General features: G+C 38.7%; 2 long non-coding RNA genes across 6 annotated transcripts in view; one reads left to right on the top strand and one right to left on the bottom strand.

Moving 5' to 3' along the window:
• Positions 1-25028, bottom strand: part of LOC116996609 — a 63669-nt gene that overhangs the window by 2900 nt on the left and 35741 nt on the right. For 2 of the 5 annotated variants that reach the window (XR_004417966.1, XR_004417965.1), the window contains exons 3-4: positions 20889-21110; positions 17251-17427 (exon numbers count right to left, since the gene is read on the bottom strand). This is a non-coding gene — a long non-coding RNA (uncharacterized LOC116996609). Of the gene's footprint in view, positions 1-17250; positions 17431-20888; positions 21111-25028 lie in introns of all 5 variants that reach the window. The other 3 variants (XR_004417967.1, XR_004417969.1, XR_004417968.1) reach the window with 3 other exon arrangements.
• On the top strand, positions 1438-21101 carry LOC116996611. The gene is made up of 4 exons (XR_004417970.1): positions 1438-3330; positions 4227-4417; positions 9304-9371; positions 21015-21101. It is a non-coding gene; the product is annotated as an uncharacterized LOC116996611 (long non-coding RNA).

The raw sequence follows: 25028 nt of genomic DNA on the forward strand, positions 1-25028 counted from the left end.
AAAGGTGCAACAACTTAAATATGGGGGAGGTTCAAGGGGAAGGTACAAATTCTTAGCAAATTGGAGAAATTCTGGGGAAGGGTAAAGGGTAGGGCTCACAAAGGCATTGTCCAATGAGGGAGGTAGGAGGGGAAACTGGGTCACACGGACTAATGAGACCTCAGTTTTAGGGGATTTCTAAAGGGGAATTCCAAGCAGGAGGCTTGCACAAAGTAGGATTGACAGGTAATTCAGGATAGATTGACAAGGTGGGTGGGAAGGTATAGTTTGGGACTAAACCATTAACTTGGGCTATAACAGAACATACCATTAACAAGAAACACACTGCAACCCTGGCCTTTTTGTCCTAACTGGCACATGCTAGCTCCTGCTTTGCCACTGTCAACCAGCACTCCCAGGTCCTTTCTACTGGCAGCTTTCCAGCTCTCTGCAGTAGTTTCTCTGCTATGACCAATCACATACCCGCTGTGTGAAAAGCAACGCTTCTTTTTAATGTGTGCCAGATGCGCGTCCTGCAACATCCATGACCTGCAAGAATGCACAGAGGAGCTAGCTGTTATGCCTGCTCCCCCACTCCACAGTCGTGTGACTGATGCTGCCACACAGCAAGGATGTGACTGCACTTTGACTGGGTACTGGATGTGCAAATAATCGTGACAGGAGAGGGGGATGCAGTTTCCAGTGCAGCAGAAATAAACCTATGGCCACCCTCTGGCTGCAAGTGTAGGTGTCACTTTCCTCCTCTGCACATTTTTGATAAGTTGAAATAGAATCGCATACCATAAATTATCTGCAACAATCCCTATCTCCTCAGTCATACCTTTCTGCAGTGATCTCTGTTACTTAGAAAAGGAGAATAAATTAACAAGCATGAGGGTTTTTACCTCTGATTGCAGCCCTGGGCTATCTCCTGTTACCAGAACTTCACATTAAAACTGTTGGTTTTCACCCTTCTGAGGAAATCTTTTCCACTTAAGCTCATGACTCTCCTTTGCCTCTTGGCAGAAAGTTCTCTCCAGTCTGAAGTTTAGCTAAACATGCTTGGAGATGACTGCAAGAATACTTGAGTGTTATTCTGCCAGCATAAAAAACAAGGAAAGACTTCTTATATGTTTGAATATTTGACTTTTGAATAAAAGACTGGAACAAAAAAAGCTTCATGAAAATGAGTCTGATGTCATCTAGCTAAAATTTAAAGACAAAGTGATGTTAACTACATGATTTTGCTTACAATCCCCAAAAGGATTCTGAGAGAGATTGTAACCAGTGAAGTCAGAAGAGCCACAAAAGCAGGTGGTTGATAAAGGTTTCAATCCATGGTGAACTAGATATGACTTTGTGAATTCCAAACAACAAAACTTTCTGATGGAAGGGAGAAAGAGGTAAAACAAACAAACAAGCAAACAAACAAAAAAACCCACCAAAAAAAAAAAAAAAAAAAAAAGAGTTCTTAAACCTGCAAGGAGAGCTGTGTGATGTGCTGAGGCACTTCCAGCTTGTCCAGTGCATATATTCCCCAACCTTGACCGCAAAATGAAAATGTCAGATCCCTCCACAAGTCTAGCCATATCTTTCCACTCAACTTACCATACCACCTAACAAGCATACTGTGACACTGCTGATAAGATGTCAGAATTTAATGTAATTTTAACTGTTACTGACATTTTAACTGCCATTTCTGTTGTAGACATGCAGCAGTCTCCTGACTGAGAACTCTACTGGATGTCAATGGCACTAACCCTGTTGCTGAAATCAGGACTGATTTTAGGCATCCAGAAGTCATGTTGTAGACCCTGCATTTTAAATCAGTCAATACCTGTGCAAGAAACTGCTAATTGCTCCAGAACTTGGGAAGCCTTAAGCAGAAATAATAGGTTGGTTACTGAAAAGAATAGCGAAATATTTTATTTCTTTGTAAAATTACTTCCTAAAAGTATATAGCATGGTGCAGGAAATTAAAGATCTGGAAGTCAGTGTTCTGAGTCCTTTTAATATTGAAATTGAATAATGAAATTCAAGATTCTTAACCTGAATGTTTTGAAGAAGGCGTATTTTCCTCTTTTACTGGATATTATCTGTTCAGGATATTATACTGAGACATCTTTTGTGTAAAAATGTTATTAATGATCTGCTTTAACAGTTTTGTAGCTTAAAAATTTACATTTATACACAGATATATCAAATATCATAGTAAAATCTGTCTCCCAAGCAGTCCCAACACAGTGTCTCCATTTGTATGGCAGCAGCAAGGCTCAGTCATATCCATTCCTGTTTTGCAGATCCTTCAGAGGTCACCAGATCACTTGGGCAGTTTAGATAACCTGTCCAACTCAGTGAGTTTACAACACGTGGGACAGCAAAGAGATGCTTTAATGTGAAGATTTTCACTCTAAGAGCATGAGAAATGACGAAAGGGGCGAAGAGACAGGAAAGGGGAATGTTAAGGAATGGTACGTGGCATGGTGTGGTGTTATTTGTGATTAAAGAGACATTCTGTGACTGGGAAAAGTATTATTTTGAACAGGTGAAGTGGCAAAACACGAAGTTAAATTGACAAAAAAAGAGTCACATTGAGTGCAAAGAGGGAGGATGCAGTAGTTTTGACACACTCCTGCAGTACTCATCTTTGCTAGGGAAAAGTTATTTTTAATAGACATTCAAATTTTCATGTAATATAAGTTGCATCTTTCTTCTAAACACACAAACTTGTCAAATTGTGTAGTGAGCTGTACAAAGTTTCATCCCTCGGAAGTTAAAAATTGAGGTTTAATTTGGTGCAAGTGGCATCCTGACCTGGTTTGACTATTGCTTTCTCTCGTTGTTATACACCATTTTGGGACTTCCACCCACACCAGTAAAGATCCAAGCAAGTTCGACGGTAAATAAACTGTATTTTAGTTCCTGTTGTTGACCTGTTGCCAATGCACTGCAAACACGTCGGAATATTTTTCTGAAGGGCCATCTCCATAGCGCTGCTTTGTCCCGAGTGCAGCCCGAGCCGTTCCCTGGCGAGCCGAGGCTGCTGAGCCCCGGTGTGTGCGCTCTGCTGGGAAACTCATCCTGGCTTCCCGCCGGGAGCGTTTCCTGGCTCGGGCACGGCACAGCCTTTCCTGGCTCCTTCAGGCAGAGCAGGAGCTCCTTGCTGCCATCTATTGATAGCACGGCCGAAAGTCAGCCCTTCGCGGGGCCGGGAGGCCTTCGGGGGGCCGGGAGGCGTCAGGGAGCCGCCCCACACCGCTTTTACGTCTCTGTTCGTAGAGCTAACATGGGGGAACGGGGGGTTCTTCTCAATGATTGAATTAGCAGAAGATAGTTTTAATTTGACGCAGGGTGAGCGAAACTTTTGCATAACCCAATCTTAACGCCGGTCGCGGCGTGTGAGGGTTCAGAGCCTCAGGGATAGGGAGAGAGGGAGGGAGGGAAGGGAGAAAGGCCTCTGGGGCTTTGCCAGAATGAATTTCACAGTGGATTGCAATAAGAGTTAAAAGAAGTGACACAGAGATCATAATAATTTTAAAGCAATAATTAGACAGTTTGGAAGCATGAAAATCCCTTTGCAGGGCTGTAGAAAAGGCAGAGGACCACGGAGGCTCCCTCAGAGAGCCCAGGGCAGAGCGCGCAAGAGCAGCGGCACAGCCACGGGACTGGGTGACAGGAGCTTTCTCCTGCGAGTAGAAGGAATCAAGTGATATTTTATCCTTACTATCTTTGCTCACAAACACCCACTTTAAGAGTAAAGTGCCACCAAACGTTATACACTCAAAGACGTTATACAGATATATGTGAGCTGCTTGCTGTTGACTTAATATTCATATGAAAATTCTAAAATTAGACAGGTAATGTGGAATAGATGAAAGGAAAAACTCTACCTTTAAAAATTAACCTAAAACCAACACACTGAGGTGTACTTGAGTCAAAATGTGGTTTTCTGTCTTACAAAGTTTTTTAATATTTTTTCCTGTTGTTAGTGTAATTAAGGATAATTAAAAGATCTGCAACAACTGCAGTCTACATCTGGAAGGGTAGCATATTAATGCCATTTTCATTTTTTCACAGGTCGTAGGGGTAAAGCAATATTGAATATTGCACAGATTATTTTTGTGTTATGTTTACATCAAAATAGAATGCATGTAGGAAAAAACATCTCTCTCAGAAATAACCCAGACTTTTTTTCCAGCAAAATATAATTAATAGATAAGAGTGAGAGTATTATTGTCTCTTACTAGGATCATACTATTCCTCAAAGTCTGTGGTCTTCCCCTTGGGACTCTCATTGAACCAAGCCAGCTGCTGAAGACAACACTTGGCTAAGACATAGCTGCTGATGCTCATGATGCATAGCCTGGTCTGTGTCTGCGTGATCTTGCAGAGCCCCAGTGTCAGAAACCTTGGACACCAGAACAGACACAGCCTCTGAGTGAGTGTTGCTGCTCTCATGCAAATGTGTGAGTGCCATTTGGTAAGGGTGGGAGGGTGCAGTTTGCATTGGCTCAGAGATGGCTCATGTGGCTACTTTGCCAAATGCCTCAGATCCTCATTTGCTGCCTGTCCTCATACTTGCATACTCCCTGTGCCAACTCATGGTGCTGGGGCCTGGCCCACTCTCCTGTTCCAAACATCCTGTGTAGGCATGATGTGTCCACTTTACTGGGAAACACCTAGGCTGCCTCTGACCAGGTGAAATGAGCAAGGTTTGCTGAGGTATCTCCTTTCTTGCTGGCATTCCAAGCCTAGCAGGAATAAATTATTCTTGATGATCTGCCTCTCACTGTCCACTCCCAGTGTCACCTTTACCATCCACCTTCCCAGTTTCATAGCTCCTTGTTCAAGCGGGTCAACCCACAAAGCATTTAACTTGGGTCCATTTGATTCAAATCAGGGAGAGCAAGCATCTACTTTGCAGTAATTAAGAGAAATCAAATTTTTTAGACTGCTTTTTTATCAGTCTTTTCACTTAAACTCTGCTAAACTTCTTCCCAAGGTGAACTTTTTCTGGAAAGCACAGAGAAAGAATGAGAGAAATAATAACCAGCATGTGTTTTTCAAAAAAATGTGCTCTAGGGGTTGTTAGTGACAACCTGAAGGGTTGGAAACCATTTTGCAAAGAACAACAGAATGGGAAGGTAGTGCCCAGAGAACTGGGACCTGTGGAGAGGCTTTGCAAGATAAACATTGTAAGGAGAATGTCAAATTGGTTTTTTCATGATGTGTTTTTCCACTGAGAATCTATACATGAGCTTAAGGAACAACGTCAAGACAATAATGTTTAATGCTGGAATTATAGATTCTCTGTTCTGTTTGATGTCGATGAGGCTACTGAATGCTATGTTCAGTTCTGAAGAATACTGCATTCAGTTCTGAAGTACATAATTTACAAACAAAACATTGGAGAAGATTCAGGAAAAAAAAAAACTGTGGGGGAACAAATAGAAAATAGGCCTTTACATAGTTCCCTGAAGACTTTCAGTCTGTTTAACTTATCAAGGAGAAATTTAAGTGCTGAAAAATCTATTTATAACAGTGAGAACAAACTTTGATAAGAGATGTTCAGTATCTGACTTGTGAAAGAAGAAATATTTAAACTTGAAAAAATGAAGTTTCTTATTAAAAAGACTTGTCAGAGTGGAGCAGGTTCCTCAGCTCTAGAAAGTTTCTATTGGTGTTTAATCATTCTTTTAGTTAATTATTTTGTTTGTGTTATGTGTTTGTTTAGCTTGACTTTTGTTTTTGTTTTTTGCTATTAACATTACCTATCAACATTTTACTTTCAGTCTTAAATGTTGAGCAAATCTTATCAAAATATAGTATTCTTTTGGGATATCAGAAGGTGGTACTGCCCTACTGCTATGTGTTCTCTGCTGAATTTTCATAAACTTCTGATAGCTTTTGGTGACCTTTGTTTAATTTCTGCTAGACAAGGCACCATGGTGGCTGACCATACAAGCATTACAAATCCACAACACTGGAATCTCTGAGAGCTAGAAATTTTATCTATGAACTAATTGGGGGTGCCTCAGAATGAGAGAGGTAGTATTCGGCATTCTGTGTGTGTGTTCATGTTTTTCATTTAATCCTCATTAATCATTACAGTTTCCATGTAGCTCACACTCACACACTGGTTATTTCATCTTCCATAAATCCCTGAGATATGGAAGGGTTGGTCAGTTGTGTAACAGGCTATTCCAGGTAAGAACTACTTTGTACCAGGTGAATTTTATCTGAAGTCAATGCAGAGAGTGAGCAGGACAGGTCATAAAAATCTATATTCTGTGTCTCTAATGCAGTGGAGGTGTAACTGCTTTCACCTCAGGAGTAGGAAAGCTCTTGGGACATCTTTTGAGTTGTTAATTCTTATACCATCTTTCTTAAGGATCTGTTTTATCTATTTATAAGGGTGAAGAGGTATCTTTATTTTCCACTCTGCAGTTGCCACAACATGGAGCAGGAGCAGACAAATATAATTCAAATTTTTTGGAACAGAACTTTGCAAAAATGAGAGGATAAAATATTTCCTGTATGACAAATTTTTGAAATCTAACCAGAAATACTCCTTTTAGATTATTTAGAATTTTTAATTATTCTTTGACTTTTCCAATTGCATGATCTTAAAAAAAATATTTCCAAATGTGAATTTATCCTGAGCTTACAGATGGCCTTTACTCACTGTACATAAATCCAGTTTTACTTCTGATGTACTTTTAAAAAAAAAACGTTTATTTGTCAGACTATCTACTTTTCAAAACATAGATGATTCTTAAGTAGTCTTTAATTAAGCACAACCTTTCAATAAGTTATGGCTTATTGCACCATTATATACAGCATTTTACCAGTATATAGCCAAAGTTTTGTGCAATTGTATGAAAGCTTGAAGACTTGCTTTTTAGAGCAGACATATCTGCAGGTAAAGTTGTAAAATAAGTGAGGACATTTGATGTTACAGCAACAAGAAAATTTTTTCTATTTTGGTAACACACAACTTACACTGTTTTTACCTGTATCCCAAGTATATTTTCATGGTTAATTAATGAATATTTTTGTCCCCTTTTCAGGCAGAAAGATGGGTATGGTAAACTTCTATGAGCTTTCAGCTCATAAGATATACCATCACTTCTGTTTTTGTGATTGCTGTCTGCTGTCTATTTCTTTTATACAGTATGCTTCCTTTATACATGCAGATCCCCTTCTAAACCATAAGCATGACTCAATTTTTTGACAAGTTATCTCGGTAAGTTGCTGCTACCTCTACAGCAGTGATGTATCCTTTATAGCAAGAAGATGCTCTTGTTGTTTTGTTTGTGTTTTGACCAAAGAGTTTTTAGATTTATAGCCATTTCTAGTATAGTTCAAATCAAACTTCTACCCAATGTTCCATACTTGATATGATTCGTAATGCCACATCCTTGTGTTTATTTAAAAACCTTGTTTAAAAAAGCACAGGATGTGAAGCAATACAACATTTACAAAACTTCCTTCTAGAATCACTGGCATTCCTTTAGATTGAGACATTTGGGTTCAGAGCTAAGTGGCTTCCCTTTGGCTTCTGTTAGTAAAAAACAGATTACTTATTGATTTCCGTAACTCGTTTAAGTATTTTGTGTCACCAAGAAAGCAGTCAAAACATAAACGCATGACAAATTGCTCTCTGAGTGTTAAGGCCATGAAGTTCACTGGAAATTTTCTTTCTTGTCACCTATAACAAATTAAAGGCAAAAAATTTACCTCAGGAAAATACAATGTCCTTATTTAAACAGGAAAGTCTGATTTATGTATCTTTTTCCTCATCATTTTTTCTTATTCTCTGTGTGTGCATGACTCCTGCAGCAAAAAGCATAAGATTAAGAGAGTAGCATGTCTGAGAGAGGCTATCTGAATTATTTTACGATTATTATGCATCTGTTCAAAGTCCACAGACAATGGAGAAGCTATTCATGAGCAGGTTTTAAAATAATGTTTATTATCATAAAAACAGATGTACTTTTGATTTCTGTTTCATTGCTTTTGAATACCTTAAAATTGGTGTAAAGGCTCTGAAATGTTTCCTGAGTTATTATTGTATCACTTTGCCATAATTTAAAAGAACTATTAAATGTGACTTATTAATTGAGTGGCTTGCCCACTGGATTTCATTGTTCATAAAATGCACAATTTTTTACAGGATTCTCAAAGTTGCTTTCTACTCAGCTTAGGGTTGGAATGTTTTTTGCCTTCTCCAAACATCAGTGCTTAGTGTTAAGACCAATAGCTTTACATGCCAGGTAAGCATCTCTCCAAAACCAGATGCCTGCCATGGAAAGACAATGCCAGGAAGATATGGGGGTGCTGGGGCTCTGTTAGAGCTGTAACCATTGACTGCAGGCACATGAGATGGATACACGTACTCACAACTACCTGATGAGATTTTAGCAGGCCGCAGCACCGAAAATCTTATTTTTACATGCTATGTCTTTGCAGCACATATGCCACAAAATTAAGTACTGTGTCACCTGCTTGAAATGGAGACGTTTCTCTATGTGATACTTCTGTTTACTGCATCTGGTAGGCTAATTAAGTGCTCATTCCTCAAAAACCACTGGCCTATGGAACTGCACAATGCTGATTTTGTAAGAAGAACTGGAAAGCAACCAGCCCAGTTGTGCTGACGTTTACCAATTCACCAGGCAGTCAGGGATTACTTCGAGGTCACTGACCACCAGGGACCACCAAAGAGTCTCCCAGGACAGAAGATTGGGTGTATAAAGGAGAGGGAAAATAGGTTAATGATTTTGGGGAAATAATTGTCATCTTTATATTTATTCTGGGAGAATCAATGAACATGAATGTAACATACAGTATATGAACAGGAGCTTTTTTTCTACTCAGTATGCTTGATTTTGGAGGAGATATCCCTTTGTGGTATCCCTTATTCTGTCTAAATAAATTCCTGCTTCTTAATGCTGCGTTGGTGTTAAGGTGTTTCATTGATTTTTGATAACACTTCTTTCATTGTTGCAGTTAGAAAACCTAAGTAAGGTAACAAGATACTGAATATAACAATTTTAAATGGCCAGATAGTTCACTACTGAAGTTAATGTGAAGGTTTTTTCATCCATTGCAGCTGTTTATGCTAACAGAGTTGATTTGGTAGAGTATTATCCTTTTATACACAAGAGTCAGATTTGTCCCAGTGATTTCAAAGCAAGTATGTCTACCAGACAGGAGCTGTTAAGTGTGCCAGAAGTCTGAGAGCAAATTAAGACAAATATTCTTTTATCCTCTCTGATTATAAGGATTAATTGTATGTATCCTTTCCTTTATCTCCTACAGTCATGTTGCTTTGATGAATGTTATATGGATTAGCAAAACAGCAGTGTCAGAGGAGCTGTGCTTTGCTGGTAAGTTTTAAGTGAAACACGTACTGTGGTTGTTGCTATTTGTATCCTGCCTCTCATTTGTTTTGAGGTGAAATTAAACGCCCAAGAGGGTTTAGAATTCTCTGCCTGGTGCTGGAACAGGCCACTTCTGCTTCATGCCAGGCGACACCAACACTTTTGGATGGTATGTGTGTATGGGTTTTTTGCTCTGTCTCTGGGAAAAATGGTGAAACCCTCAGTTACGATATTGCATGAAGCTTCCAAAGCAGTCTGAGAAAAACACCACTCTGAGACGCTTTCAAACTCTTGGAAAGAGTTGCAGAATGGGATGTTATATTAGGTAATAATCCATTCTACTTAAAGGAGAAGAAATTATTTATATTGCATGAAGGCAATCAAATATATTGTAAGTGTCAATCATAGACATGGCTGATGAAATCATGCAGAGGAATAATCAAATATCCATGACTACTTCAGCTAAAACTCATGCAAACATTCTTTGATGTATCTGAGGAATAAAAGTCCTTTGTTTAGAGACATAGCTGTTATTAAATGTTGGTTATAAATGCTTGCATCCGCAAGTGGTTCAAGAGCTAGCCCTGTTCTGAAGCAGAGTAATAGCTCCATCATTTAGGGTGTGGAAGGTAGGCTACCAATTTAACAAAGGAAGTTGTGAGACATTTATTTATGAAAATTAAACATTTACATGTTTTGACAGCATATACTTGGATCTTTAAAGGCACTCAAATTGTATTTTTACTCAACACTGTCTTTCAACCACGAATCCCTGAGGATGTTGGAACAATACAGCTGGGTGATATTAAAAAAACTCCACCAAACAAAAGCCTATCTCCCTCTCAAGCACAACATTCAATAATACCTGTGACCTCACCAAGAAGAAAGCCAAATATTCAATGGATGAGAATATTGCACAAATATTCACCAGAGAGGCATCAAGCCAGAAAGCTTGGTCCACTCCTGTCTCCATCAAAACCCAGGAGATGTAAGCTGAAATTAGAAATCTCCAGTTTCAAAGCAGCAGGCGCCTTCATAGGAGGATAATTCAGTATTTGAAAAGAGGGGCACTATTTTGAAAGATATGACACTGCACAATTTCTGGTACTTTAAAATTGAGGCAAAATATTTCCTACAATGTTTTTACATTTCCCACGATGGTTCTGTTTCTCTCTCCCTCTTTTTTTTTCCTTTCCTTTTTTTTTTTTTTTAAGGATGCAAAACTAAAACATGTATTTTACTTAGGATGATTTTAATATTTGCAACTACATAAAAGAGAGCTGGACATGAGCTGGCAATGGCACACTTGCAGCCTAGAAAATCAACCATGACCTGGGCTGCGTCAGGAGACTTTATAGTGGTTCTCTTCCTCTGCTCTGCTGTAGTGAAACCCCACCTGCAGAGCTGCATCCAGCTCTGGGGTCCCCAGCATCAGAAGGACATAGACCTGCTGGAACAAGCCCGGAGGAGGCCAAGATGGTTAGAGGGATAGAGCACCTCTCGTATGAGGAAATGTTAAGAGAAGTGGGATTGTTCAGAGTGGAGAAGGGAAGGCTTTGGATTTACCTAATTGCAGCCTTCGAGCACCTGAAAGGAGCCTACAAGAAAGTCAGTGGAAGATTTTTAAAAGGGCATGTAGTGACAGGATAGGAGGGAATGGCTTTAAACCGAAACAGAGTCAGTTTAGATTAGATACTAAGAAAAAGTACTTTACCGAGAGAGTAGCAAGGCACTCAAACAGGTTTCCCAGAAAAGTTGTGGATGCCCCATCCCTGGAAGTGTCCAAGTGTCTGGGATGCTGCCTTCCCTAGGTTTGGCTGGCAGGGGCTTTCTCTTGGAACTGAAGGTAGCAGTGGGGCTTTTGTAAATTAGTTTGGATGTTTAATTATTTCTTTGTCTTGGACATTGTTCTTTTGTTTGTTGTCTGTAAAAAATCTGTTTATTTATTCATGTAAGAAGTGTGTAAAACGTCAGTATAAATCAACTGATGGGGCTCTGTCTAGGTGTGTCTGCAAGAAATTACAATGATCCATGACAGCGGTTACCCAAGTTTTAAACCCTCATACATCATTGTGAAGTATTAGATTTACTTGTATCCTGCATGCAAGTCATAAAGAAATGAAGAATGTGTGCGTTTTGTTGTTTAGTAAGCTGTACATCAGCAGTGATAGGAAGGCCAGACAGATAAATGTAGGTAATGTAGTGCCTTTCTCTTTGTTTAAGCTCTGTAAACATGGCATAAAATTGGAGCTCTCTTGCTGTCTTTTGTTTAGTCACTTACATTTTTATTAGTTGACTGCTTTCTATCCCCATTTCATTCTTCTTTATTACCCTTCTCACCATTGCAAGAGATTGCTTCATAGATAACTAGACAAAATTGTTGGTAAGAAAGGACATTCTTTGAAATACTCCTGTTATTATTTGTAGAGGGCAAAGAAAAGTGACTTCTATAAACCATTTTTTTTTTTTTTACATTTTGTAGGAAAAAACAGTATTGAGTCATCTTTGATCCTATGAGCTTAGTCTACTTAGCTGTAGTGTGTCTGAGGGAATACATTTGGAAATATTTATTGCCTGAGAGACAAAAAAAACCAGGAAAAGTGGTGATCTAGTAAAGAGTAGAAAACATGAATCATAGTGTTTTGTTTTTTCTTCTCCTCAATCTAGTGTGAAATAAGAGCAATCAGACATTTGTATTCTTAGTTTTTTGGATAAACTACTTCTGAGTGACAGTATTCTAGGTAGTTCTGTCAAAATTACTATGCCTTGAAAAATGTATGGGAACACTCCAGGAATGTCTGGGCATCTCATTTGATACATAATAGAAAGTTATCCCAGAATGACTTCACATTAATTACTGCTGTTTTTCCAGTTAAGACAGGTGCAAACAAAAAATGGACTTGTTATAACGAAATAACACCCATTCTTATAACTTTCAATACTCAATGAAGTATGTTGAATGATTTTTTTGTTGTTGTTGAAAGTGGTATTTGACATACTAAGTTATGGAACTGATCTCTGGGTGGTGTAAAAATAAGTCTGCCAGTTGTATGCAAGCTACTTTACCTGTCATGCCTGTTCAAATATATTTTAATTTAGGTACAGCTAAAGATAAAAGCTTGAAGAAATAAACTTCAACCTATTGATGCATGTATTTATATTCCTGGATCACTGGTCAAGGGCAGTTAATTACTAAACCCAAAAGTCCTACCTAATTTGAGTCTGAAAATCTAAAACATGTTGTGACAGCAAGTTCTACCCTTTGCTGTGCCTCAGTGTGTGGCTGGAGCTCTGTCAGGTGCACGACAGTGTGCAAGGGGTTGGAGACCCTTCCTAAAGATGTATACTTTAACTAGGAGATAAGGAAACAACTTTTTCAGTCATTTTGGAAGAAACCTAAGAAAGGAGGGAAGCTAGGACTTTTTTGTGGAACATAAAGCATACTTGGTTCTTCAGTGGCTTTGGTAATAAATAATATTTTGCTTTAACTATTTACTTATGTATTTATTATTAAATGCATAAGTATATCCTTATGTATAATTAATATATAGGATTAATGTACATATATAAAGGATATGCGTGTATATTTATTTTTAAATATTACAGGTAGTCATCTTTTATGACATCAATATTACTGGTGGTAATTTAACTAGTAGTACAACCTGTGAGGTTGATGGGAAGGATACCATTGTGGTATCAAAGTACAAGATCAGAATGATTGATTCAGAAGCCTGTATAATTGAAGTCTTGATACAATGACATTAGTGGTATGAATTTGGTTTTGGTGCTCCTAGACAGGCGGAGTCCACTTTGAAAAGTGAATGTTTTCATGAGGAGACCTCACGTTAGGAAAAATAGTTACTGCTGTGAAACTCTGCTGGATTTTGGGGAAAATGGGAGCTTTGCTGTATGGTGTTCCATGAGAAATCTGCCTGGTTCTTTTCATCAGCACACTTAATTTGAAATGAAACATCTGTTATAAATGCTTATTCAACTTCACTGCTTTTAAACACCAAAAAAGGAATTCAGAGAAAAAATATGCTAAACTAACATCAAGGAGCCTGATTAAACTGGGAAGATGCAGAGGTAGGACGAAACAATTCTTATTTTTGTGCTGAGTTATTTTACACTGTTTAGTTTGCAAGGTTTCTTTCGTGATAGACTGTAACAGCTGCCAAAGGATAACTTTAATGAGGTAAGGACTGGTTTAGCCTTGACTGTAAATGGTTCCTATGTTGTGCTCCCCTGCATTAGCTGTATTCTTGAGACGCATCCTTTCATACAAAAGAGGTTTAGAGAGTAGAATGAGAAAGAACAGACTATAAAATGAACATGCTAACAGGAATTTAAATTTTAACATCTGCTGTTGTGTTGGTACTGTGGTTGATGGAAAGTTACACTTGAGCATGCTCACTGCAGAAGTACTTTTTGACTAAACAGGACTTTTGTATGGAAATAGGTGCTTTCCCCAGGAGGAGAGAATGACCTACAAAGGACAGATAAAGAATGAAGCACACAAATTTTCCTGGAAAAGCTACTGCAGTGTTTCCAAAGCTTCACCAAAATATTTAGATTATAATATTCTCTTTATCCTTGTGTAAAATCCAATATTTTGGTTATGGCTACAGGTACAAACTGAAGTCATAGATTCACTGGAAAACTTAAGAATGAAATACAAGAATGCATATACATCAGCAGAAACTAGGTAGCAATGAATTGAGTCAGAAGGGACTGCTGTGCACAATATTTTGTACATTACTCAGGGAGTTGGAGGGCAGATCAGATTTGGTAGTGAAAGGCTGGAAATGCTCTGAGTGATGAAGCTATCCATCATGAGGGTAAAGTCCTGGGTATGTTGTGTCAGTACTGACTTATTGAATGGCTCCATGCTATGAAATTTGCTTCTGTGGAAGCTTGCTTTAGTGCCAATGTATAGAGAAGTCAGCTAAACATTTCCAGATACCTCAGGGGTTTTTCATCTTGTTAGATGAGCAAGAAAATTTAGCACTTCCCTGAAGCTCAATGGGCTCTGACCCAGCAAATTATCTTGGATCCAAAAGCCATTTGAATACTGAATTTGGGCTATGCTTAAATCCATAGTCTTTTTGCCTTACCTGCTTTCCCATCAGAGATTTTTCTGGGAATGATTTTTGGTTTTTTTTTCTGTTCTTGAAGTCAGCCCTGTCCGTTGTGCATTCTTTTGTAGGAAAGGCAGCAAAAATTGCTGTGTGTATTTACAAATAGTAGGAATTTGTCCCTTGGGAACAACTGTAGAAATGAATTTAAAGACATCAAAACTGGATGCTGAAATTATGCTGAATGTTACTCAGGAATCATGGAATGACACTATTGAGGTTGTAAAGATAAGTGAAATTGGCTATTTTCTGTAGCGGCCCCCTTTTGCAATTTAAACTTAATAGGCAATGTTTAATCCTTACTGAATATAAGAAAAGACTTCAATCTGTTTTCAGAATAAAAAATTATTAGGTGATGTTTGTCCATCAAATACAACTTAAAACCTTCTAGTTGACAACAAGTGGTATTTATGTTCCTCTAAGAGAAGATTGATCTAGATGATTTCCTGGGTTCTCTTTTAGTCCTTCATGTTCACAGTTCCTAGATGCTGACAGCAAGGGAACATTCAATCAGTTCAACATGAAACTAAGTAAAAAATACTTACGATTTTTTTGTGATGCATAATTAAACTCTATCATGTATTGCCCCAAGATATCATTGCAGACAGATGGCAAACAGGAACCCAAAAAGTCTTAAAATTTTATATATCTCTTCACAGTATTTACAGTTGCACTAGAAGCAGGAATTACAGAAGGGATATAAACACTCATACTTCTGCTGTTTATCAGACAGGAAGATAAAATGAAGTTGGTTAGTGTCAAATGTTCTTATTTTAGAAAACCATACATTGTTTTATATGAGACAAGGTCTATGTCCTAAATTCTGTGCTCTTTAATTGAGTAATGGGTTTTTCGTGGCAATATGGAATTCAGATCAGTTATGCCTTCTCTATGTGAGTCTTTTTTCATGCAGTGCTTTGTGCTACAAATTAGGAGGCATTAATAATGACAATGCAAGTCCTAAAAAATTCACTGTTTTCATGGGTAGGAAATTATATCTTTTACCCATCATAAACCAGCAAACAGTGGCTTCTGTTCAGTATTCTATTCACCACAGAATAGTTTGACATGTCTTTGAACAGATGTTTTAGTGTTTTAGGTGTAAAAGATTCTGTGTTGCTGAACAGACATACAGCTGGCTGACTGGCTGTACTTTGAGCACTAGTGTAGTTAGACCACAGCTTTAGTGAAGTAAATAATAAAAAAATACTAACTTTTAAGGTTAGTCTTGGTTGTGATAAAATGAAAAGCATGTTCCCATAAGTTTAGGAAGACAGAGATTTGTATTGCTGTGACACTATAGCAGATTTAGCATTCATAGAAGATCTAATTTTTTTTTTACCATGATGAATGCTTTGAAAAAATCTGTTCAGAATGTTGCTAATTTACACTACTGGAATGAGCAAATTTAGAGGTGATTTGTATGTACACTATTCATAGCACATCTGAGTGCTGCATATGCTGAGAACCAAATTCCACCAAAGAGAATTCTCAATGAGACTCTGCATTAAGGAAAACACACTGCTGAGAGCAGGATTATTGTTTTTCAGAGAAAATATGCAGACAAACCGGGTGGATTTTCAACCCAGGGCTTACTAGAAAAAAAAAAGGAGTCAACTGTTTCTTAATATACTATGTTGTAACAGAATATACAGTCTATATTCTTCTTAAATAACTTTATATTTTATGAAGTATGTAATAATTTCGATTACTTCAATGTGTTGCCAGTGTTAAAGCTAACGTTATTGGTATAATCTATTTAAATCCTTTAGAGCTATTCCATCAACTTAGTGACTATTCCATGAATCAGTCAGGGAATGTGTGAAAATACACCTAGGTTTTGGAGAAGAAAACTTTCACTGTAATTTCAGAAATTCTCTTCAGATCATAGGAACTGTTTCTGACTCTAAACAAAGTCCTTTTTGTTTTTTTTCCCAGTATAATATTTTATTTGGATTTCTTTTTTAAATTAATCTTTTCTCTTAGGTAACGTAAAAAGGAGTAGAAAGGCAAGGAGATCTGTTGCAAGAATGACATATGCCTCATTGTGTATATGATGACATATGACCAAAATCTGGTTAGAAAGCAGAAAAGTGCTCTGGAGGGTTCTAAACAGGTAATAATATAGATATTTTTAAGTGGAGGAAAAGCAGAAGTTTGTGTTGCTCTTTTAAGCTTCTGTAGGAGTACTTCAGCTGTTGAAAAAAATGGCTCAGCTTCAGTGGTTATTAGCCCAGAGAGCGTTGTCAGTCATCTTGACTCCCTTGAACTGACACTGCAGAGTCAGTAACAGTAGTTGCCAGTGTTATTGGCAGTGTAATTTGGGGGATCCAAGTAGCTTTGGTTTGAAATCAATTTATAGAATTCTGATTTTTTTTTTCAGAAACATTCCCTTCTGGTTTGAGGTTGATTGAGAGCAAAGAGGAAAGCACTGTGCACATGCACACACTGAAGTGCACAGGTCTCCACAAAACCATGCACAACAGAAGCTTCTATAGCTTTCTGTCTGTGGCATCATCTCTCCTAGATGTACCAACATAGCATGAAATTATCTTTCGCAAATAGAGCAACTGGTTACTGTGAGAAATGTGGTGAAAGCAGAGTGAGAAAAACAGCAGGGAAGAAAAGAAGTTTCAGGAGGCTCAGGAAGAGCATTCAAAGCAAGGAGAAATCAAAGTGTACCTTCAGGGCTGGAAAACATTTTAGCTATTCTAGAAAACACTTTGGCTTCCTGCTACTTGATTTCTCACCAATAACACAAAATCCCACACTGCCATTGAAGACTGAAGAGTCAGCAAGAACCTCTTTTCCTTAGCTTGTTCAGGCACCCACACTTCTGCCCATGGCTCCTGAGCCTAGTAGGATTGGACATGCTCCTCTTCCCATATGGGTGTTGAACATGTGGCTCTGGATCCAGCTTTTGAAACCTGCTTAAAGAGAAATGCAACAGAAGGGAGACTTGTTTTAGTAGCTGACAGTGCACAAGGAATGAAGGAATTGTTATTTATTATTAGCTATTTTAATTGTAAAAATTGCCTATAGCAATCCAGCAGTCTTCCGGCTAGAATAATCCCTATATGATGGGTTTGTTTTTTTGTCTACACCTCTATGCATGAACAAGATGCTGTGCTATGTTCAGTAGTGTTTACAAAGCACTGGGATTCTGGGATGAATGTAGCCCGAAAAATATTTATAGGTATTTCTGAAAGAACCAAGCATTTCCTTTTGAAATTGATGTGTTCAGTGCTTTGAAGTCCCTTGAGAACACAACTAAGATAAAATCATCATCATTAGGTTGTGAGGTACCTTTGACAGCTGCAGCAAGGGTCCACACCAAATTTAAACTGAGATTTTCTAAGCTCACATGGCGAAGTGTAGGTCTGGTGTAACCAGGGTCTGTATTAACATTCAAATACAAATATTTTGGCTTTGTATATCTTACTTACTGGTGCTTACTAAAAACTACGTATACCTTTAAAGAACTTGGTCCATCACTTGTTTCTATTGATCATCTGTTGGCAAATAAGGAGTTTTTTGTAGACATATGAACTTAAAAATAATAAGATTCACAGCATTGTACAGTACCTGATGCCAGTTTTATTGTTGGAGTTATTTGGTACATTAGTCCTTATAACTCAGTGCTATTAGATCCACTTGTATAAAGAGCCATTGGTAGTAAGAAGTAATAATTAAAGTACTCAACACTTGAGTTATTTTTATTTAGGAGAGGAGAAGGAAAATGTATCATTTCTGAAGATACTAAGAGGTTAATGCTTGTAGTAGGGCAGCTCTGCACAGCTTTCTGAAAAGAGAGGGAAAATTTCCCTAGAGGGAACAGGAAAACTCTCTAATAGTTCTATTCTTTAAATTTGCTAGTGGTTATGCATAGTTAATGAAGTTAAATCAGTAAGAATTTTTCTTCTATTCAGATGAAATAAAGCTCATAATATAATAAGGTTGTGACATATTGCTGGCTGAAAAATGTCCAAGAGATTTAGAACCATCTTCCCACATGTAGTAGTATTTAATAGCTTGTTTTTAAACATCTTTTTCTAGTTTGTAAATTCAAAATGCTCTTTTATACCAAAAAAAAAAACCAAAAACCAAAAAACCCAATGGTATTTGAGCTTAAAACTACAAGGAGTATTTGTTTTGCATACAGACATAGAGTCAGAGGAACCATTTTCCATATAGAATTTAATAATTATTCCATGAATGTAGGAATATTTAAAAAAAAAAAGCTTAAAATTCTTAGTTAATTATATAATCTTGTATTTTATAACTGGATAACATCCTGATTTTCAATAAGAGCAAGAAAGAGGACCCCAGAAACTACAGACCTGTCAGTCTCAATTCGGTATCTGGTAAAATCATGAAAAAGATTATTTCAGGAGGTATTGAAAAAATTTCTAGGACAACACAGTGATTTGACACAGCCTACAGGGCTTCATAAGGGGAAAGTTCTGCTTGTCCAACCTAATTTCCTACTATGACAGGGTAATCTACCTAACTAATCTAGAACTCCAGTAGATACAATCTTTTTGGACTTCAGCAAAGCTGTTGATGTTGTGTCTCAGTGTCCTTGTGGACAGGGTGTCCATCCCACAGCTGAGTAACCATGTTAGGCATTGGGACAGCAACTGGCTCATGGGTCTGGCACAGAGAATTGTAGTGAATGGGGTCAGGCTGTGTCTGGACATCAGGCTGGTGTCTGGTCACCAGTGGGGTTCCACAGGGCTCCATCCTCAGCCCAACCCTCCTCAACATCTTCATTAACAACTTTTACATAGACCTCAGGAATACTAAGTAAGTTTGCTGATGACACTAAATTGGGAAGCACTGTTGACTCCCTCGAGGGCAAAGAGGCCTTGCAGAGAGACCTGGACAAATTAGAGATGGGCAATCACCAATCCTGTGAAGTTTAACAAGGCTGAGTGCCAGATTTTGCACCTGGGATGGGGCAACCCTGGTTGTATCTATAAACTGGGGAGTGAGAGGCTGGAAAGCAGTGCCACAGAAAGGGACCTGGGGGTCCTGGTCAGTGACAAGTTAAATATGAACCAGCAGTGTCCTGGCAGCCAGGAAGGCCAGCTGTGTCCTGTGGTGCATCAGGGACAGCATCACCAGCCAGGCAGGGGAGGGGATTGTCCTGCTCTGCTCTGCACTGGGGTGGCCTACCTTGAACACTGTGTGCAGTTCGGGGTCCCACAAAGAAAGACATTAAGTTATGTGGGGGCATCCAAAGGAGGGCAACAAGAATGGTGAAGGGTCTGGAGGGAAAGCCTTATGAAAAGTGGCTGAGGTCACTTGGTTGGTTCAGCCTGAAGAAGAAAAGACTGAGGAGAGATCTCATTGCAGTCTGCAGCTTTCTCACAAAAGGGAGATGAGGGGCAGGAACCTCATCTCTTCACTCGTGATAGGTGACAGGACTCAAGGAAATAGCATGAAGCTGAGTCAGGGGAGGTTTAGATTGATTGTTAGGTAAAGGTTCTTCATTCAGAGAGTGTTATGTGCTGGAACCAACTCTATGTGGCTTGGTGCTGGGGCCACCCAGAGAAGTGGTCACATCACCAAGGGTGGCAGAGTTCAAGAAGTGTCTGGACAATGCTCTCAGGCACATGATGTGACTCTTGGGGAATGATTCTGTGCAGGGCCAGGAGTTGGAATTGATGATCCTTGTGTGTCCCTTCCAACACAGCATATTCTGTGATTCTGTGTCTATAAATTATAGATCATGTGCTTTTTTCTAATTTGAAATTCAACAATGTATCTAAGTTGCCATCTATTTTAAACTAAGGCAACTTGTGCTTTAATACTTTCAGAAATCTTACTAGTTGACTATGTCAAGCTATTTGAAAGAATTGGCAGAATAAGTGGAGATAATGATCCCTGTAAATGACCTTGAACTGTGAAGCCATAAATAGACCATAAATGCCATTTTCAAAATATGACATGAAGTTTTATTCTCATTATACAGTATGCATGTAACTCCTAGAAGTGATTCAAGCAGAGATACATTCCCAGACTATACCAGCTTTACCATGAGAACAGAATGGGAAGTGAATTATAGTTTCTTCAGTTATAATGTCTTAATAAGATACAAAATGATTTATATGTGGAAAACTTAAAATGCTGACTTGTTCCACTTATCACTGGAGCTGCCACACTTCATATTTTCACATTTAATGTTTTCAAATAAACTGGTAACATTTTCAGTTATCCCTACTGAATATCTTTGATTGCTATATGGAAGAAAAGCAAAAATGTTATTTCAGAAAGAACTGGTGTAGCACTACATTTCAATTAAAGTTCAAATCTTTCCATCTAGGACCAATAAAATTAGTTTAATGACTGTGTAATTGGACTTTGTTCTGGTAACAAACAATACCTGTCAGGAAAATGCTGTCAGTATCCTAGTGATGTGTGGTACTCAAGAACATCTCTTCCTGGCTACTTTTTGAAGGCCTCAGAACAGCCATAAGAAGTAAACATTTTCTTTCACTTTTGCTTCTAGGTCCATACAGCCTTGGTCCAGTGAATATTTCCAGGGTCTTTTGTTGCTTCTCTTAAAATGTAAGGAGAGATTGAGGTGCTGAATTGCTTGGAACAACTGCACAAACAAAAAAAAGCTGACTTTTGATTTCTTGGTTCCTCAAAAATTACTGAAAGCTGTGCAAGGCAAGTTATTGCAATTTTATGTGTTTGATTTCTTTACAGGAATGGCCACACATTCTTTAGCAATTTATTTCTTGTATCTTTCCCTGAATTCAACACTAGTGGAATAAATAATTTTCCTGTGAATATATTAGCTCAATTAATGACTTCCTGCTCTAAGTATATACAAATGAAAAGTCACTGACAATTATAAGTATGAATTGACTCAAATTCTAATATAATTTTAATTTGAAATGTGGGCTTCAGCACCCAGTAACTTGTTTCCTTGCCAACAGTAACTATGATCTCTTGCTTACAGCTTGTGTGTCTGTGTATAGAAATACAATGTAAGTCTTCAGTAACAAAGCAATAAAGAAATCAAAATGGATAGACAGATCAAATTACAGTAATTTCACGAATACAAGCCGCACCAATTTGACTAAGATTTTGCTCCTAAACCGGAAATGCAGCCAATATTCAGGAGCGGCTAATATGTGAATAATTTTCTGACATTTACAACCTCAGAAGTGCCAGCCAGAGTGTCAAGCCGAGCTGCTGCAAAGCCGGCATTTTGCGATTGTTACAAATTGCTACTCTGTTGCACCGCGGGTGGAGCCTGGCTGCCTGCAGGCAGCACGGGGGGCGGGGAGAGAGGCGGGAGAGCTCCCTACCACAGCCCAGGGGAGAGACGGTGGGGCACCCGCGCCGCCATTGCCGCGGCTCGGGGAGACGGCGGGAGCTCCGTCCCTGCCTGCCACCACAGGGCAGCGCCGGGCCGTGGTGACCGAGCCCAGTGGCAGCGGCAGCTGGCCCCCAGTGGCCCCGCCGAGCGGCAGCGCCGGGCTGGGCTACCTGGCCCCGTCAGCAGCCCCTAGCGGGCCGAGCCTGCACAGCCTTAGCTGAACCAGTAAACCCCGCCCTGCTGCCGTTCTGTTACTATTTGGCAACTTTGTTGCACATGGGTCCTCGCTGCGAACGACAGAGCGGCTTATATTCAGGTGTGTCTTATTTATGGACAAAAACCGAAATATTTGCCAACACCCAGAGATGCGGCTTATACTCAGTGCGACTTGTATTCGTGAATTTACTGTATACTCCACTCTGAACATAGCTGAAGCAATCTGCTCTTATGCATCAGGCCTTGATTATAACTCTAATTCCTTCTCCACATAGTCTGCCTCCTATATTAATGTGTCAATTCAAGTACTCTTTATACTTGTCCTACATTTGATTAAAAAAGAAAAAAAAATCACATCTGGGCTATATAATTTTAGAATAGGCTCCATTAGTAATGATGACCTTGATTGACCTTATTTTTTGTTTTAGAAATGTGCATATCACATAGTCAAATGAGCTAAAGACCCATTTTCTAAGAGAACTTAGAAATGAGAACGTAATGTTAGTGAAAACAGAATGAGCCTGATCTGAAACCAGTGTGTAACATTCAATCATACAAGAGAGCAGGGAGAACAGGAGGCATGCATAATCCAGCAGATGTGGTTAGTGGCATGCAATATTCAAAAATGTCCCTGCAAGTAGTATGGATACAGTATCTCTGCTTACCACACTTCGCCTTACCTTGCAATATGTAGGAAAGAATGTGCAATTCGATCGGACTGTACATAGGGGAGAATTTGTATACGTAAATTGTGAGCCAAACCTGCACAACTGTGCTGCTCCAATATGGTAAAAGTTCCACTGGGACATAGTCTTCTATGCCTTAAAATTCCTGATTTAGACACCTGAAATCCTGAGCTTCCCATTCCAGGATGCTAATGATTATAAAAGGTTTTTTGTATAAAAATTCAAATAATTGCTTTCATGATCCTCAGAAAATAAATGCTATCCACATGTGTGAATTTGGGGAGACACATATTCAAAAGCTGTGAAGAAGATTTTGTCTGTAGATGTTTATAGGAGAATGGTTGAGGGGTTTGTTTCCCTCCTCTAAAGAGTCTAAACAGACTTACATGGCTTACAAGCAAGTCCAAAACACATCCGGTCCCAGTTTCCCCAAACATTCAGCTTCTGTTATTCACTGCTGTAGTGTGTGGATTCCTATGGGATTTAGGCCTCCAAACCATATTTCTTTACTGATGAGCCCTTCATGCACTGAAAAACTTCTGTCTTTTTTCTTTTTGAATACTTTAACCTTAGCAAGAAATCAGTTCATTAATAAATGAAGAAGAGTGAATTAATTATGAATTGAGAATGGCAAAGATTGAGATTCTCTGCAAAATTTGTCATATATGCACACAAACTAGAAAGAAGAAAAGGTCGTACAGAAATAATTTCAGCAGAGGACAGCTGAACAAGTGAGGAAACACTTGAAGAAGCAGAGCCTGGGGGACTTGCTGCTCTGAAGAATTCATGGCATTCTGTTGTGTTCAGGGTGAGCACTTAACCTGTCACTTGCTTGAAAATGGGAGAAAACCACACCTGTTTGTACTGATTAGTAAATTGAGAGTAGAGAAGAAAGAGATCGAGGTGAGCCTTCCATACACTTAACTTCTGCTTCTAGAAGCACAACAGAATTGTAGCAAAAAACATATTTCTAAACATATAAAACCATTTTGAGCAGAAGTGTTACGATTCTTATAAAGTTGTTTTGTATTAGGCATGCTTTGAATTGTTCTTTTCAAAGTGCAGTAGAAAATCGATGGCTGTACAGAGTGCAGCAAATGAAATTAAGTATCTTTGGATTTAATTTCAGAGTTTTATATCATTCTATGAAATCAGCTGGCAAAAATTAATTCACATTTACTTGAAAAGAGTAATATCACATGTTCCAAAAAGAAGTGCTGAAGGACTACCAGTTGTATTAAAAATAATAATATGTCAAACAATATAGTTATTTAATGACCTGTTTTAGGGACTAGCAATTTAACGGCATAAGTAACATATTTTTATGGAAATGATAAAACATATCCATGAGTTCCAAACATTCAAAGTAAATGTAAGGGAAACCATTGATTTAGAGTAAAAAGGTTGGACATACAGGCAAAAAAAGCAAAAAAAAAGAAAGACTGACAATATAGAAAGATGTCTGTAAAAATTTTGTAATTATAGTAATTTCACGACCATAAGGCGCACTGGACTGTAAGGCGCACTTTTTTTTTTCAATGAGGCTCCGCCCCCAGCTCCCCCTACGCGGTTGCTGGCCGAGGCCTCGCCTCAACCCGGCAACCATGGGCCCCCGGGCCCGCCCGGACCCGACAGGGTCCCAGGCCCACATCCACTTGGCAGGGGCGCCTCCACCCGGCTGCTGTGGCACTGCCAGCTCCCCCCACAGCTCGCAGCTCACACTTCTGGGGTGGCAAATGTCGCAACTTTGTACATTAGATAAGGCGCACCAGACTTTGTACATCGTATAAGGCACACTTCCGGGTTCGGGGCAAAATCTTAGTCAAAAGGGTGTGCCTTATAGTCGTGAAATTACTGTACTGTAGACACAGTAAAATATAACTTATCACTCCCAAGTGTGACCTTAAAAAGGAAAAGAAAATGCACACGGGCATGAAAGAAAACCTGTCCAGAAACAGTCTTCTCTATTTTGCAATTTTGACCTTAGGATTTGTATTATTTATTATGTTAATTCCACAGGTTTCAGAGAGCGTTTTTTCCCCAGAAGTGGAATGCCTTGAAAAATATCTTTGGAGGAAACTGTGAAGTTTCCCTCCTCCAAATCATCTCAATTAAAGATTTCATCATGGAATCTGTCCTTACGTGGTTACAGATGAATCAGGCTTTGCTGGAGAGTGAATTACCAGATACATAATCAGCTTAAGGTGAAGAAGAGCAACAGAAATAGATGGAATGACATATGGGAAAAGATAAAATGGCGTTAAAAAATGCATAACTTGTCTTCAGAAAT

This window comes from Catharus ustulatus, chromosome 5 (assembly GCF_009819885.2).
Source record: "Catharus ustulatus isolate bCatUst1 chromosome 5, bCatUst1.pri.v2, whole genome shotgun sequence".
Taxonomy (NCBI): Eukaryota; Metazoa; Chordata; class Aves; order Passeriformes; family Turdidae; genus Catharus; species Catharus ustulatus.